The 14,783-nt window shown below is 37.3% G+C and overlaps 1 long non-coding RNA gene across 2 annotated transcripts in view; it reads left to right on the forward strand.

Annotated features, from left to right (window-relative positions):
* The window catches only part of LOC106510041, a 39,276-nt gene continuing 25,158 nt past the window's right edge, over positions 666–14,783 (forward strand). For both annotated transcript variants that reach the window (XR_001308159.2, XR_001308158.2), the window contains exon 1: positions 666–826. This is a non-coding gene — a long non-coding RNA (uncharacterized LOC106510041). The remainder of the gene's footprint in view (positions 827–14,783) is intronic.

The raw sequence follows: 14,783 nt of genomic DNA on the forward strand, positions 1-14,783 counted from the left end.
TTTTCTGACAGTGGGGTTTGTAGCTGGAATTTGGGTCGTCAGGAGCATAAGAAATTAATTTTTCCCAGAAATCAGACATTCCACTTCAGTTCTCTGAGTCTCAGTTTCTTCATCTGTTATGTGGGGGTACTGGACTGGATCATGATTGAATAACACTGGAAATCTAACATATGTTATGATCCTATGACAAATGAAGTGCCATGACCCAAAGGGTCACTATATCAAGGACATGGGATGGATTTAAAATGAGGGCTTGATCAATATTGCTTTAGCTAACAGACTTGTGGGTGTCAAGGGGGAGGAGGGAGAAAGTGGGATAAAATGGGAGTTTGGGGTTGGTAGTTGCAAACTATTACATTTAAAATGGAGAAACAATGAGTTCCTGCTATATAGCAGAGGGAACTATTTCCAATCCATTGGGAGAGACAGTGATGGAAGATGTAGAACATAGGTATATATTCTTTTTCTCATAATATCTGGGACTGGGTCACTTTGCTGTACAGCAAAAATGGACATTACCCTATAAATCAAGTATACTGTAATAAAAGTAAGTTAAAATTAAAAACAAATAAACAGGAAATCCAGAGCAAGGAGCTCTTGAAACATAGCAGGTCTCTGAGCAGGGAAGAACTGCTTGCTGCATAGCAACCTCCCAGGCTGGAGAGTGCAAATAGAAAACTGCAGGACAGCTGAGCAGTTTCAAGAGGCGCCAGAACGAGGCAGCTCAGTTCTTTTCTGCAGAAGGAATGCTTTAGGATACAATAAAGCATTGCCTAGACAATACAGCAGAGTTTTGGGCGTGGGCAAAAATCACTGTCAACCAACGGTGAGTATATAGTAAACTGAGATATGACATCCTTTTTAGAAGAAATGGATTTGAGCCTAAGATTTATGCTAAACAGAGACAATCCTGCCTTAAATATTCAAATGTATATGATTTTAATTATTTATCACAGAATATTTGCACACAGCAACGACCTTTGTTTTTGAGTCCAAATATCTATAAAGTGTGTTATTTTTAAAAGATAAGTTTAAATAGGAAAATCACTTGAATCCAAGTCCTTAGTCATTTTGTTGAAAAATGAAATATTTCAATTTCTTCTTTTTTTTAATACCAGTATATATCCAAATCATTGTTTCTCTAATTCACAATATGCTTCCTTAAGAGGTCATATTTTTTTTTTGTTGTTGTTCCTTCTAACAGCTCTAAATGTTTGATATGTTTCATTATATTGTAAAGATGCAGAGAATCTAAATTTTCCAGTCTAATCCAAATGAAATTTGTAAACCATATACTATATGGTAGTCCCATAGTGGTAGGATATTTATACATAAATTTGAAGAAAAGGAAGGAAATTTTCTGCCCTTGGGCTCTTTCTGGTTATCTAGTTTATTTAGGATCACTCTCACGTCCACATCATGATTTTATTCTCAGCTAGTTATTACCGACCCAAATATTTCTAAGTGACAGATTGTTCTGTCTCAGATATGAAATGTAAACTGCTTTCCTCTTGACTGAGTCAGGAGTCACACAAAATCTTTTCTGAAACTCTGATTAAAATCCTAGTTGTCATTCATCTCTGTCTTATATGCAGTGTGTTTGCCTTTCATTTGACCTCTATCCTTGCTAAATTCAGGATTTCATTTTTTTCTTAATATCGCTAAGAATAGCCTTAGCTCACTAGAAAATATCAGCCACAAGCCAACCACAAGGACCAGAATAAACAAAGGATGTGTACAGAATTACCTGATGCCTTAAGAGCAGCATCATTTTCTCCAGAGTTTCAAGGGTAAAAATGAGAAAATGTAAAGTCGATCCTTAGCAACAAAGTAAGTGCAGAGAAGTAAGACAATCTCAAATTTAAAAAAATGGGTACCAGTTATTTTTGTTAATTTTCTCCCTTTTGTCTCTACCGGCAGAATGGATCAGTTGGAGAAGGGAGTTGTCTGCAAAGACTTTGAAAAGTTTTCTAAATGGCATCCAAAGTAATTTTCCTTTCCCTATGTGTAGGGACTCTACGTCTAGTGTAACCATCTCCCAGTCTCCCCTCTGGCAGTATACACAGAGTTTTGTAGCAGACATTAATAGAGGAGGACTTAAATGATGTATGTGTGCCTCCGTCGCTTCACAACTTCAGCATTGTATACATAAGACATAACAAACATAGCCAGAATAATAAGATCAAGTCATGATGATTTAAGGATTGCATATGGAGCAATTGAAAAAGAAGGAACAAAAAGTGTGTGCAGTAAGCAAAACAACTCTGATCCAATTTAATGGACCTGGCATAGGTCAGTTTGGGACATGGGTCAGGTTGGGACATAGAGCTGCATTGGGCTGGAAAGCTGATCAAAACAATGACTCAGACCAAGAGTGATGAGAAGGAACCAGACTACAAATAGGCTCCGATTTAGTGGTGAATGGTTATTGGTTACAGCTGATGAACAGAGAGTACATGAAGACAATTTAATCCATAATGCAGATGAGTTCTTCTCCAGTAATTATTTTTCTCTCTTTTAAAAATAAAATCTCAAGTAGAAAATTGGTATGTTCTTGAGTGAAAAAATACTATCAAACTCTTCATTCTGTTATTTTCAGTGCTTCTTTCCAAGGAGGAGGAATACTAATTCGAGAGTCATATTCTAGGAAATTGTTTGAATTCTACTTAAGAAGAGGAATTGCTGAAGTAGAACCCAAATGGCTTAGGAAAACTGCTTTGTGTGCCTAGCACAGTTTGCCAGAGTTCCCTTCTCTGGATTTCAGGGAGAAGTTCTGCTCCTAAATGGCTGTTTTGAACAATTCAACATAGGTTTGTTTAGATAAGACACACCATTGTTTTAGACTTGAGATGAGATAACAATCCTATTATGTGGTATTATGACCAGGCCCAAAATATATCAATTCTTCCCAGGACACAGTAATGCCTCCGCATAAGGTCTCTGAGTGAGAAGAATGTTTGACAGAGAAAGTCAGCATAAAAATAAGTTGTTAGGTAGACCAGTCACCTGAAATTCAAATGGTCAGTATGGCAAGCCTGGATCCTGGTTCCATAGGAGTTGGCTAGGCATAGGGGAGTACTGAGGTAGGCCTGGCATCTGGGCTTATGGGTACCAGCCTAGAGGCCTGGGTGCCCAGCCCTAGAGTAGGTTTGGAGCCTGAGTTGTTGAGAGACTGCTTGGAGCCTGGTGGCCCTGGGGTGGGCTGGGAACATGGATTTGTGGGAGCCACCCAGAGCCTGGGCCCATAGGAATGGATCGCTATGGGAACCAGTCAGAGCTGGTGTGGACCTGGTTCTGGGTCTCTGGTGAAGGCTTCACTTTTATTCCCTCCACAGGGAGATTTCCCTGGGTTGCTCAGTGTGATGAGACAGTAATGTGCAACTGGCTGTCTTACACTCTTCAATGTGTCTTTTCTCACTTCCGTGCTTCACGGTGGTGCTGTAACCTTTCAGCTGAAATCCTTAGCTCTTGTAAAGCTATTTCTGTGAGTGGATAGTTGTTCAAATTGATGTTTCTGAGAGATCCATACTAGAAATTTCTATACTGTCATCTTGTTGGTATCACCCCCATTTTTTATTTTAGTCATTTTAATTCATCTATCGTTTCTCACTATGCTTTTATTTATTTATTTTTTTGCATTTCCCTAATGGCTAACAATGATGAGCATCTTTTTATATGCTTATTTGCCATTCATCTTGCCTTTTAAAAAAAGTTATATTGAAATATAGTTGATTTACAATGTTGTGAAAATTTCTGCTTTACAACAGTGATTCAGTTATACATGTACACAAATCCATTCTTTTTTATATTCTTTTCCCACATAGATTATCCCAGAATATTGGGTAGAGTTCCCTGCTGTTCCCAACAGAAAGTCCCTGTTGGCCAATCATTCCAAATACCTCAGTTTGCATATGCCAGTCCCAACCCCCCTGTCCATCCCCTCCCCACATGAGTCCTCTTTGGTAACCATTAATTTGTTTTCAAAGTCAGTGTGGAAGAATCATTTTGCCTTTTTGATGAAATGTCTGTTCTTGTCTTTTGCCTAGTTTTCTAATTGAAAAATCTTTTAGATGTTGAGTGTTAAGAGTTTCTTTATGTATTTTAGATACATTTTTGTCACTTATGTGGATTGCAAATCTTTTATCCAAGTCCACAGCTTATCTTTTCATCCTCTACACATCTTTCACCCACAAGGACCTCAAACTTTCAAGAGGCAAAAAAGCAGTTTATTTGGTCTTAGAGTTGAAATTCAAAGATCACAGATTTTGGAGGAATCCAGAATAATGTTCCACTGGAGGAAAATGGGCAGGGATTTCTATAGGAAAAAGGGGGAGGTTAATGCACGCCAACACCAACATGCACTGGGGGTTAAAATTATTTTAACCATAAGATTGGCTTATGGAACACACCTCATTCCTTACTTAGGAAAGGTATATATATTTTTTTTTTTTTTTTTTTGTCTTTTGTGTTTTGTTGTTGTTGCTATTTCTTGGGCCGCTCCCGCGGCATATGGAGGTTCCCAGGCTAGGGGTCGAATCGGAGCTGTAGCCACCGGCCTACGCCAGAGCCACAGCAACGCGGGATCCGAGCCGCGTCTGCAACCTACACCACAGCTCACAGCAACGCCGGATCGTTAACCCACTGAGCAAGGGCAGGGACCGAACCTGCAACCTCATGGTTCCTAGTTGGATTCCTTAACCACTGCGCCACGACGGGAACTCCAAGAAAGGTATATTTTCTGTGGTCCAGAAAAAGTACAGTTTTCAACATTGTTCTTTCCTTTTAGCAACTCAGCAACTATTCAATAGCAGTTTTAATTCAGAATGTTCAACAAAGTTCATATAAAGATTTTGGGATTTTGTAGAATTTGCATTAAACCTACATATCAGTTTGGGGATTTTCCAGTCCATGAACACAATATATTCATTTATTTAATTAATTAATTTATTTATTTTATGTCCATTTATTTTAGATTGTTGATTTCTTGCATCAGTATATCGTAATTTTTAGCATGCAGCTCAGGTACATGTTTTTTTTAATTTTTTTAAGGCTCTATTAATTATTTCATTTTTTGAGGAGTGATTATAAATGATATTGTATTTAAAATTTTGGTCTCCACGTATTTGTTGCTTGTATATATAGAAATATGATTGATAGGTGTGTGTTGATCTTGTAGTCTATGATCTTGATGAGCTAGTTTTAGAAGTTATTTTTACCTTTTTTGTAGATTCATTAGTATTTCTACATAGACAATCATGTCATCTGCATATAAAGATAATGGTATTTCTTCTTTTCTGATCTATATTCCTTTTGTTTGGGAAGAAATAGTTTTGCTCCATAAGGCATAAGCAGTTCTTCAAGACCCGTCTCCTAACAGTTACTCCTGGAAGAGGGTGTTAACCTAGTCTTTACTCATATTGCCTGGTTAAATGGGAAGAAATCCGAACTTTTTTCTTACTGCTTTAAGAGAAAAAGCAATTTCTAGGAACAGCTTGAATTGAACCACAGATGACATTTGCTTCTTCTCACATAGTTGTGAGGGCAGACTTTTTACAGCTTCAAAAAGGAATTCCATCATGAGTGCTGGTCTATCCCAGCAGCAGGCTCTGAAGACTTTACCCAAGCCCTGAACTTGTCCTTGAATAATGAGTTCCGGGCCGCACTCACCAGTGTCCAGAGCTGAGATTAAGATTTCCTGGCTGTACTGGAGGCCTGCTGAGTTTATTCTGTGAAGCTTTCTATGGTCCTCCTACTCAGAATTATTCCATCTTTTGTGAGTTCCAACAAAAAAATGCCCTTTTGAGGGCATTCTATTATGTCCTTCCTATATCTGTCTCTCTGCTTACTGAGGTGAATTCTTCTTCTTTAATGCTCACTCTTTTCATTGAGGCCATAAGGAAGGTTTTTTTCTTTGTTTGTTTTCAAACTTCTGCTGATACAGGAGCTGCCTCAAATTTCATTTCCTTAGGGGAGCCCTTATACTCTGTCGGGCCCGTTATATTCCCTTCCCCTCATTGATGACTGTATGAAGCCATTGGCTTATATCATGAAAAACAGGTAAAAATAACCCCCTGAAACCAAGACTCATCTCATCTGCTTGTCACACCCATCAGACTCTTGAGGCATTGTGTCCACCATAAGATTGAGATTTTGGAAAGATCAATTAACTTATATCTGCTCAATGGAGACAGTAATTTGAATGAGTTGAGTCTTTTTTTAGAAATTAATATTTCTTTAAAAATATTTTTATCTTTACATTATAGTTAGTTTATAGTGTTCTGTCAATTTCTATTATATAGCAAAGTGATTCAGTCACACACACACACACACACACACACATATTCTTTTCTCATATTATCCTCCATCATGTTCCATCATAAGTGACTAGATATAGTTCCCTGAGCTATATGGCAGGATATCATTGTTTATCTTTTTAGAAATTAATATGTTTTGATAATGAGTTGACTCTCTTTTTAGAAATTAATCTGCTTAGATATTTACATATTTTCTGCTTCCTCATAGCTTGCCTTTGATACCTCATCCAATCTCATAAATGAACACAGAGAAAGATTACATTTGCCTTTTTTTTTTTGAGATTTATGGGGTTATAGTGGTTCATTCTCTACATTTTATTAAGGCAAAAATTTACTCAAATCAACCAAAATTTATTTCAATTAAATTTAACTACCCACCCATCCCCCAGATGTGACATCTCCTAAGTAATTTCAGATACTCACTAGCTGGATGGGAATATGATTATATATCCTACTATGTGCCCACCAATGTGATGTGTAAGCAAAGCTGTACAAGGCATGGTTTTAGGTCTCTTGGAGTGTATAATTGAATTGAAGACACAATATGCACAAACAAACACATGATTCATCCTGGCTCTGTGACAAAACTGGTGATGATTCATGACTTCAAGTTAGCATTTGACAGTTAGCCTTCCCAGAATGTCTTTTTTTGGGGGGAGGTTAGTTTTCTAACCTGTAATTGCTTTGCTCCAATTTTCTCTGTTGTATGTACCAAATGAGTCAAGTTGATATAGTCTAGTCTATATAAGTGAGCAGGTGTTGAAAGATGTTGGAATTGCACTGCCAGTCATGATCTTTTGATTGGCCTCTGTGCTGCTCATGACCAGCCTGTGAATCATTTCAGCTGAAAGCTGAGATGAAAATTGACTGCTATGTGGAGTTCCCTAATGCTGTTATCACACATCATCTGAAAGTAGATTAGCTACAGAAATGTTGGCTGCCTAGAAGTCATTTTATATTGCTATGAGCTCTGGGTCAAACTGTGGGAGTCACGGAACCAAACGTCCCTCTTCTGGTAGTCTTGCAAACTTCAAATTACATTCTACTTTTACATTTACTGAGGATAAGATTTTGTTCTGGAGTTCTCTTGCAGTGCTGCAGGTTAAGGATCCCGCATTGTCACTGTGGCAATCCAGTTGCTGCTGTGGGCGGGTTCAGTTCCTGGTCTAGGAACTTAACATGTACTGTGGGCATGGCCAATTTTTTCACTTTTTTTGTCCTGAAGGCTCTATACATTATCCTGCCTTCAAGATGCTTATAGTTTGGGAACGGACAGAAAATATACACAGTCACTCATATCACGGGGGTATCCTGTGGTAAGTGCTATCAAAGAGTTGCCACCAAAGACCTATAGGGACCTAGACCTGAGAAAAGATTAATTTTGATCTGAAGATTGTAGAGAAGCTAGTAGATTGGAATGATGTGTTAGAGTCTGAGTAGGATGGCCATGGGCACAATTTGTGGAGAGGGCTTTGCAAGTAAAGAAAATAGAGGATAAAACACAAGAGTAGGAGAGAAGTTTACGGAAAAGGATGAGTAATCTGAACTGGCTGGATGTGGATTTGTGCGGCTGTAGAAGGACAGGACATTTATATGAGTATTAATGACTAGAAGTAAGGAATTTATACATACTTGTGGACTGATCAAGTGATCTTATACAGAGGATGTGGTTGTAAGTTTGCTATTAGGGAAATCAACTCAGGAAACAGTGGAGGGGATGAGATTGTGCAGATGGAGAGTGCATTTGAGATCTGCTTCCTCCTTCATGTTGGACATAACAGAAGCTTTCTCTAAGGCAATGATTGTGAAAATGGAAAGATGAGATCAGTCTTGGTGACTTTTGGGGATGACTGGAATCTTCAGGAATTTTTTTCTTTGTCTTGTCTTGGATGATTGGTATCTAACAGTACCCTTGTAGAATGCTGGATTATCAATATTCAATAGAAATATAATTAAAGTCACAAGTGCATAATAAAATAAAAAAAATAAATTTTTTTTTGTCTTTTTAGGACAACACCCACAGCATATGGTAGAGTCAGAGCTATAGCTGCCAGCCTACACCACAGACACAGAAATGCAGGATCTGAGCTATGCCTGCAAACTTCACCACCGATCATGGCAACACCGGATCCTCAACCCACTGAGCAAGGCCAGGGGTTGAGCCCATGTCCTCATGGATATTAGTCAGGTGCATTACTATTGAGCTACAACGGGAACTCCCAGTAATAAAAAATTTAAGAGTTGCATTGAAAAAACAAAAAAGAATATATAACTAATTTTAATAATTTTAACTCAAATATCAAAATACTATCATTTCAACATGTAATCAATATAACAGTTATTAATAAGATATTGTCATTCTTTTTATTTTTTGTTACCAGGTCTATGGGATCCAGTGTGTGCTTTGTACTTAACAGCATGTCTCATTTTGGACTAGTAGTATTTCAAATGCACAGTAGACATTTGCTAGCTAGTGGCTGCTCTATTGGACAGCAAGACTTGAATAAACTGTTACTTAATCTACTCACTATTAACCTACTTCTGTTAATCTACTACTACTTGGATAAACTCAACAAATCTACTTATTCCATTGTGTCATATTAATTTATTTAAGTGACTCTAAGCTTTTGGAAGGATGGCCTGGTTTTACTGATTTTTTTTAAAGCTCTAGGGCATGGAAGGATTTCTACAAGATGTTATTGCTATACAGAATGATTGTTGTATAGGTGAAGTAGAGGATGCTGATTTGGGGTCTCTTGTTATATTTGGAAGTAGAGATGTGGATATAGGCATGGGGAGAAAAGGGAAGGTTTATACTTCTTAGCCTGTTTCAGTCCTAACTTAGGAAACTGTACATTTTTCCAGCAACTCCCACTGAAGCAAATGTGGGTAAGAAAATCGAGGAACATTTCTTTAAAACCCATATTTATAAGAAGTACTCACAGACCAGGAATCCATTTGGTAAAGTTATTTGGAGGCATTAACGAGAGATTCATTAAAAATATTTAATGTTAAAAAATATTCTATGCTAAATAAAAAGATAATGGCTAATATACATTTCTCTATTAAAAATGGCGTTAATCATTCTCCATTTTTAAAATGTTTCCCTTTAACGTCGTACAACTGATTTCCTTTCTCTTCCCCCTATTGTATTAATCATGATGTTGATTTTCTAATTATCTAATGCTGTTTTGACATCTTAAAAATCCTTCTGTCTGGAGAAAGACTGCCCCTCCCAGCACCAGCCAATTCTTAGAGACAACAAAGGGCTTGTCAGAGAGCACGCCTTCCCTATTCAAGTCAACCAGTCTTTAATATATACCCCCGGCAACCTCATGTATTAACTTAAATACCAAGTCAATATTCCTTTTGCCCTAAGTCATCCTAGGGTTAGAAACTGGGCATGTAGAAGCTTTTATAACCCCAAACCTGCCAGGATTATTCAAACTAGTGAATCCTAATTTTTTTCCCCTGCCTGAGCTTGCCTTTCCCATGGAAACCCCAATAAATGTTCTGGCCTAGGCTTTCCCCTCAATCATGATCAAACCTGGTGTTTCCCATATGACCCCACATGGCATGAAATATAAGTAAGAAATTCTTTCAATAGCAGTGACCTCTCTGTGTTGTCACCTCCATAAATTAAAATACCAAGAGTACAAATGAGATACCTGTCTGTGTCTCTGTGTCAGTTATTTTATACTTCAGTTATATTGAACAGATATCCTTGCCAGAAGGTAAATTTAGAACCAAGGCTAAAAGGTATGTCGCAAGATTTTAAATTGTACTTGCACAGTGAAGGGAGGTCTTTCAGGGAAACAGGTACCTGAGGAAACCAGGGTTGTGAGTAATGAGAAAAAAAGGGAGTACGAACTGTTGAGACATTCTTATAAAGAGCATTTATGAAGGCATTAACACATCAGAGTGTGGATTATGTATTGAGTATAAACTGGGCGATTTTTCCATGCTATCTCATTTAACCATCCTCAGTATACAGATGATATGCAATAGGGAAATAACTGTTCAAGGTCACACAAGCAGGTAGGCTGTTTTGGAAACAGGACCTTATTCCACTATCCACATTCTCATCACCTGATGACACAAAGAATAGATCTAGACATACTTAAGAGGACTGCAGCATTGGTAATATTTTCTTGTTCTGGATGCCAGACGCATAGCATATTTTCAGATACAGTGATCAGGAGTCAAGAATAGCGGGAGAAATTGCAGAGTTTATTTAGCAGTGAACAAGGCGTGACATATAGTGATTTCGGGTCCTGTAAAAGATGACAGATCTTGGGAACCAAGAAATGCTTCTCTACTGGGAAAGGAGCGGGATTCAGAGGTCCAGCCATAAATGCTGGCAATTGTTGGAAGAAGTCTGTATAGAAGAGAGTTGCCAAATCAAGTTGAAAAGAAAAGGGAGTGGCAAGTTTCAGCTTTTTTTAGGGCAACGGTGACTCCCTGATCTAATTTATTAATTTTCTCAAGTCTGCTATATTAATGCTGTAACTCAGTTTGCATTTATAAATTTTTCATGGAAACAGAGGCTCCGATGCTTTGGAATAGGAAACATAATTTGAGAGTTTCCCAGGCACTGAGAGAAAATAAGAGGAATGCAATATAACAATAGAACACTTACCTTTCATAGTTGCCGCAGAATCATGAATCATGTAGAGATTTTTCTTCCATAGTAAAATACTTTATGTCAACACATTTTTCACATGGATAAATGATTAGATAGGAAAAGAAGGGTGGATATGCATAATAAACTGCATGAAAAGCAAACCAAACTAGTGCCTCCAGGAAGTTTAACCTACTGCATAACAAAGGGGTGTGAAATTGGACCAAAAAGGGTATATCAGTGAAATTTAGGTTTGGATGGAAAGTAAATATTTAATTTGATTCTTGTATGTGATTATTCAGATTATTTGTGCGTGAGAATATTTATTTATTTATCCACTCCAAATGCAAGAGTTTGCATCTACCAACCCTGAAGTCACTTATTTCACATTCTGTTCATTGCTAAATAAAATCTGCAATTCTGATTATACCCATTGATGACCTCCTTGACTTTTCAAATCACTTTTTCCCCCCTCTTTTCTCCTTCAGCTGCACCCACAGCATATGGAATTTCTGGGCAAGGGATCAGATTTGAGCCAGAGCTATGGCAAAGCTGGATCCTTTAAACACACTACTCTGGCCAGGGATTGAACCTGCAACTCTGCAGTGACCTGAGCTGTTGCAGTCAGATTCTTAACCCACAGTGCCACAGCTGGAACTCACAGCTCAATTAATTTTTTAAATTTTTTATGAATTTATTTTATTGAAATAGAGTTGATTTACAATGTTGTCTTCAGATCACTGCAAATTACACAATTTTAAGACACCAATTTCCCAAAGTTTAAACTTAAAATAATTGGATTCCTAATACTTGAAACCTTGGATTCAAATTTTTTAAATTAAACAGAAATGTGGAAAATATGACGTGACATTACATGGATTTAGTGGAAATATTCTCCATATGTTCCCCAGCTACAAGGTTTCAAATAAACTCTGCTTGTAAATTCTTGGAAAATGGCAGATATTCTTATAGTGGATGAAGCAGTGAAAGCTCTAAAAGAGCTTTCAGAGCTCGTTGCCTCTAAATAGGAGATATTTCAGTTCCTGTTTATTTTATTTTATTTAAAATTTTTTATAGTTGAATTACAACATTCCGTCAATTTCTGCTGTACAGCAAAGTGATCCAGCTACACATATACATACATTCTTTTCCTCACATTATCCTCCATCATGTTCCATCAGCAGTGATTGAATATAGTTCCTCGTGCTATAGAGCATGCTCTCATTGCTTATCCATTCTAAGTTTGCATCTACCAACCCCAAACTCCTAGTCCATCCCACTCCCTTACCCTACCCCTCCCCTTTGGCAACCACAAGTCTTCTCTCCAAGTCCATGAGTTTGTTTCTTTTCTGTAGATAAGTTCATTTGTGCCATATATTAGATTACAGATATGTGATATCATATGGTACTTGTCTTCCTGTTTCTGACTTACTTCACTTAGTATGAGAGTCTCTAGTTCCATCCATATTGCTGCAAATAGCGTTATCTTGTTCTTCTTTATGGCTGAGTAGTATTCCATTGTGTATATGTACCACATCTTCTTAATCCATTCATCTGTCATTGGACATTTAGGTTGTTTCCATACCTTGGATATTGTGAGTAATCTGCAGTGAACATAGGGGTGTATGTATCTTTTTGAATGAAAGATTTGTCTGGATAGATACCCAGAAGTGGGATTGCTGGATCATATGGTTGTTCTATATTTAGTTTTCTGAGGTACCTCCATAGTGTTTTCCATAGTGGTTGTACCAATTTACATTTCTACAAACAGTGTAGGAGGATTCCCTTTTCTTCACACCCTCTCCAGCATTCGTTGTTTGTAGACTTATTAATGACAGCCGTTCTGACTGGTGTGAGGCAGTATCTCACACTAGTAGTTTTATTTGCATTTCCCTAATAATTAGTGATGTTGGGCATTTTTTCATGTGCCTGTTGGCCATCTGTACATCTTCCTTGGAAAAATGTCTATTCAGGTCTTCTGTCCATTTTCCTTTTTTTTTTTTTCTTTTTTGCTTTTTAGGGCCATACCTGCAGCATATGGTGATTCCAAGGCTAGGGGCTGAATTGGAACTGTAGCTGCCAGCCTATGCCACAGCCACAGCAATGCAGGATTCAACCGCACTTGCGAATTACACCTCAGCTCGCAGCAATGCTGGATTCCTAACCCACTGAGCAAGGCTAGGGATCAAACTGCATTCTCATGGATACTAGTCAGGTTTGTTACCAATGAACCACAACAGGAACTCCTGCCCATTTTTCAATTTTTATTTTTTTTTTTTTTTGCTATTGAGTTGTATGTGTTGTTTGAATATTTTGGAGATCAAGCCCTTATCAGCCACATCATTTGCAACTATTTTCTCCCATTGCCATTCCATAGGCTGTTTGTTTATTTGTTTGTTTAATTCTTTCCTTTGCTGTGCAAAACCTTGTAAGTTTGATTGTCCCATTATTAAATATTAGAAAAGGAATGTGAAAATATAATACTTTTAAAATTGCACCCTCAAAATTTAAATACCTAGGAATAAACTTGACCAAACAGGTGAAAGACTTATATGCTGAGAACTATAAAACATTAATCAAGGAAATTAAATAGGATTCAAAGAAATGGAAAAATATTCTACACTCCTGGATTGGAAGAGTTAATGTTATTAAAATGGACATATTACCCAAAGCAGTCTAGAAATTTAATGCAATCCCTATGAAATTTACCCATGATGTTCTCCACAGAACTAGAACCAATAATCCAAAAATTTATATGGAATTATAAAAGACCCAGAATTGCCAGTGCAATCCTGAGGATAAAAAACAAGCAGGAGGAAAACTCTCCCAGACTTCAGACAATATTACAAAACTACAGTAATCAAGAGAGTGTGGTACTGGTACAAAAACAGACATACAGACCAATGGAACTGAATAGAGAACCCAGAAATAAACCCAAACACCTCTGGTCAATTAATCCTTGACATAGGAGGCAAAAATATAAAATGGGAAAGAGTCTCTTCAGCAGGTGGTGCTGGGAAACCTGGACAACTGCATGTAAATCAATGAAACTAAAACACACCCTCACACCATGCACAAAAATAAACTCAAAATGGCTTAAAGACTTAAACATAAGACAAGACACCATACAACTCTAGAAGAGAACACAGGCAAAACATTCTCTGACATCAATCATACAAATGTTTTCTTAGGTCAGTCTCCCCAGGCGATAGAAATAAAAACAAAAATAGGCCAATAGTTCCCATTTGTTTATGCATCTTTTAGTATGTTGCAAGAAAATCGAGTGTGACTTCTAGACGTTCAATTTTTGGAATAACTTATTCTAAAGCAGATTTTGTTCTCTAGTGTCTTGAAAATAGGTAAAAACTACCAGGTTTTTCTAAATATAGAGTTTTAGGAAGTAAAAAAGAAGCGACATGCAGGAGAATTAAGAATGATGAGTCAGTTGGCAGTTGGCAAGTAAGCTTCAGGGAGTCTCTTAAAATTAAATCGGTTCTCCCTGAAGTACCAAAGGCAAGACAGTGACAACATAATTAGACTTTAGCAATAAAAATGGGCTCTAAGTTTGGTGTTTGCCAGAAGACACTTTTCTCCCTTGGGCTCAATCTTATTTCCTTCTAGAAAAATATCCTGATTAAGGGACCTTGTGAAAAGATCCATCCTTTCATTCTAGAGTAGAGAATTTCTGGATTCTAAGAGAAGAGGAAATCTAAAATATGCAAGATCATTCCTCTCCTCTGCAAATGTTGGATACACATGTAAAAATCCAAAACATAATAGATTTTTTTTTTGCTTATAGATTTGTTTTTCTGTGGTTTCTTCCTTCTTTTGTTTCTCACCTCAACAAG

Source organism: Sus scrofa, chromosome 4 (assembly GCF_000003025.6).
Source record: "Sus scrofa isolate TJ Tabasco breed Duroc chromosome 4, Sscrofa11.1, whole genome shotgun sequence".
In the NCBI taxonomy this organism is placed as follows: Eukaryota; Metazoa; Chordata; class Mammalia; order Artiodactyla; family Suidae; genus Sus; species Sus scrofa.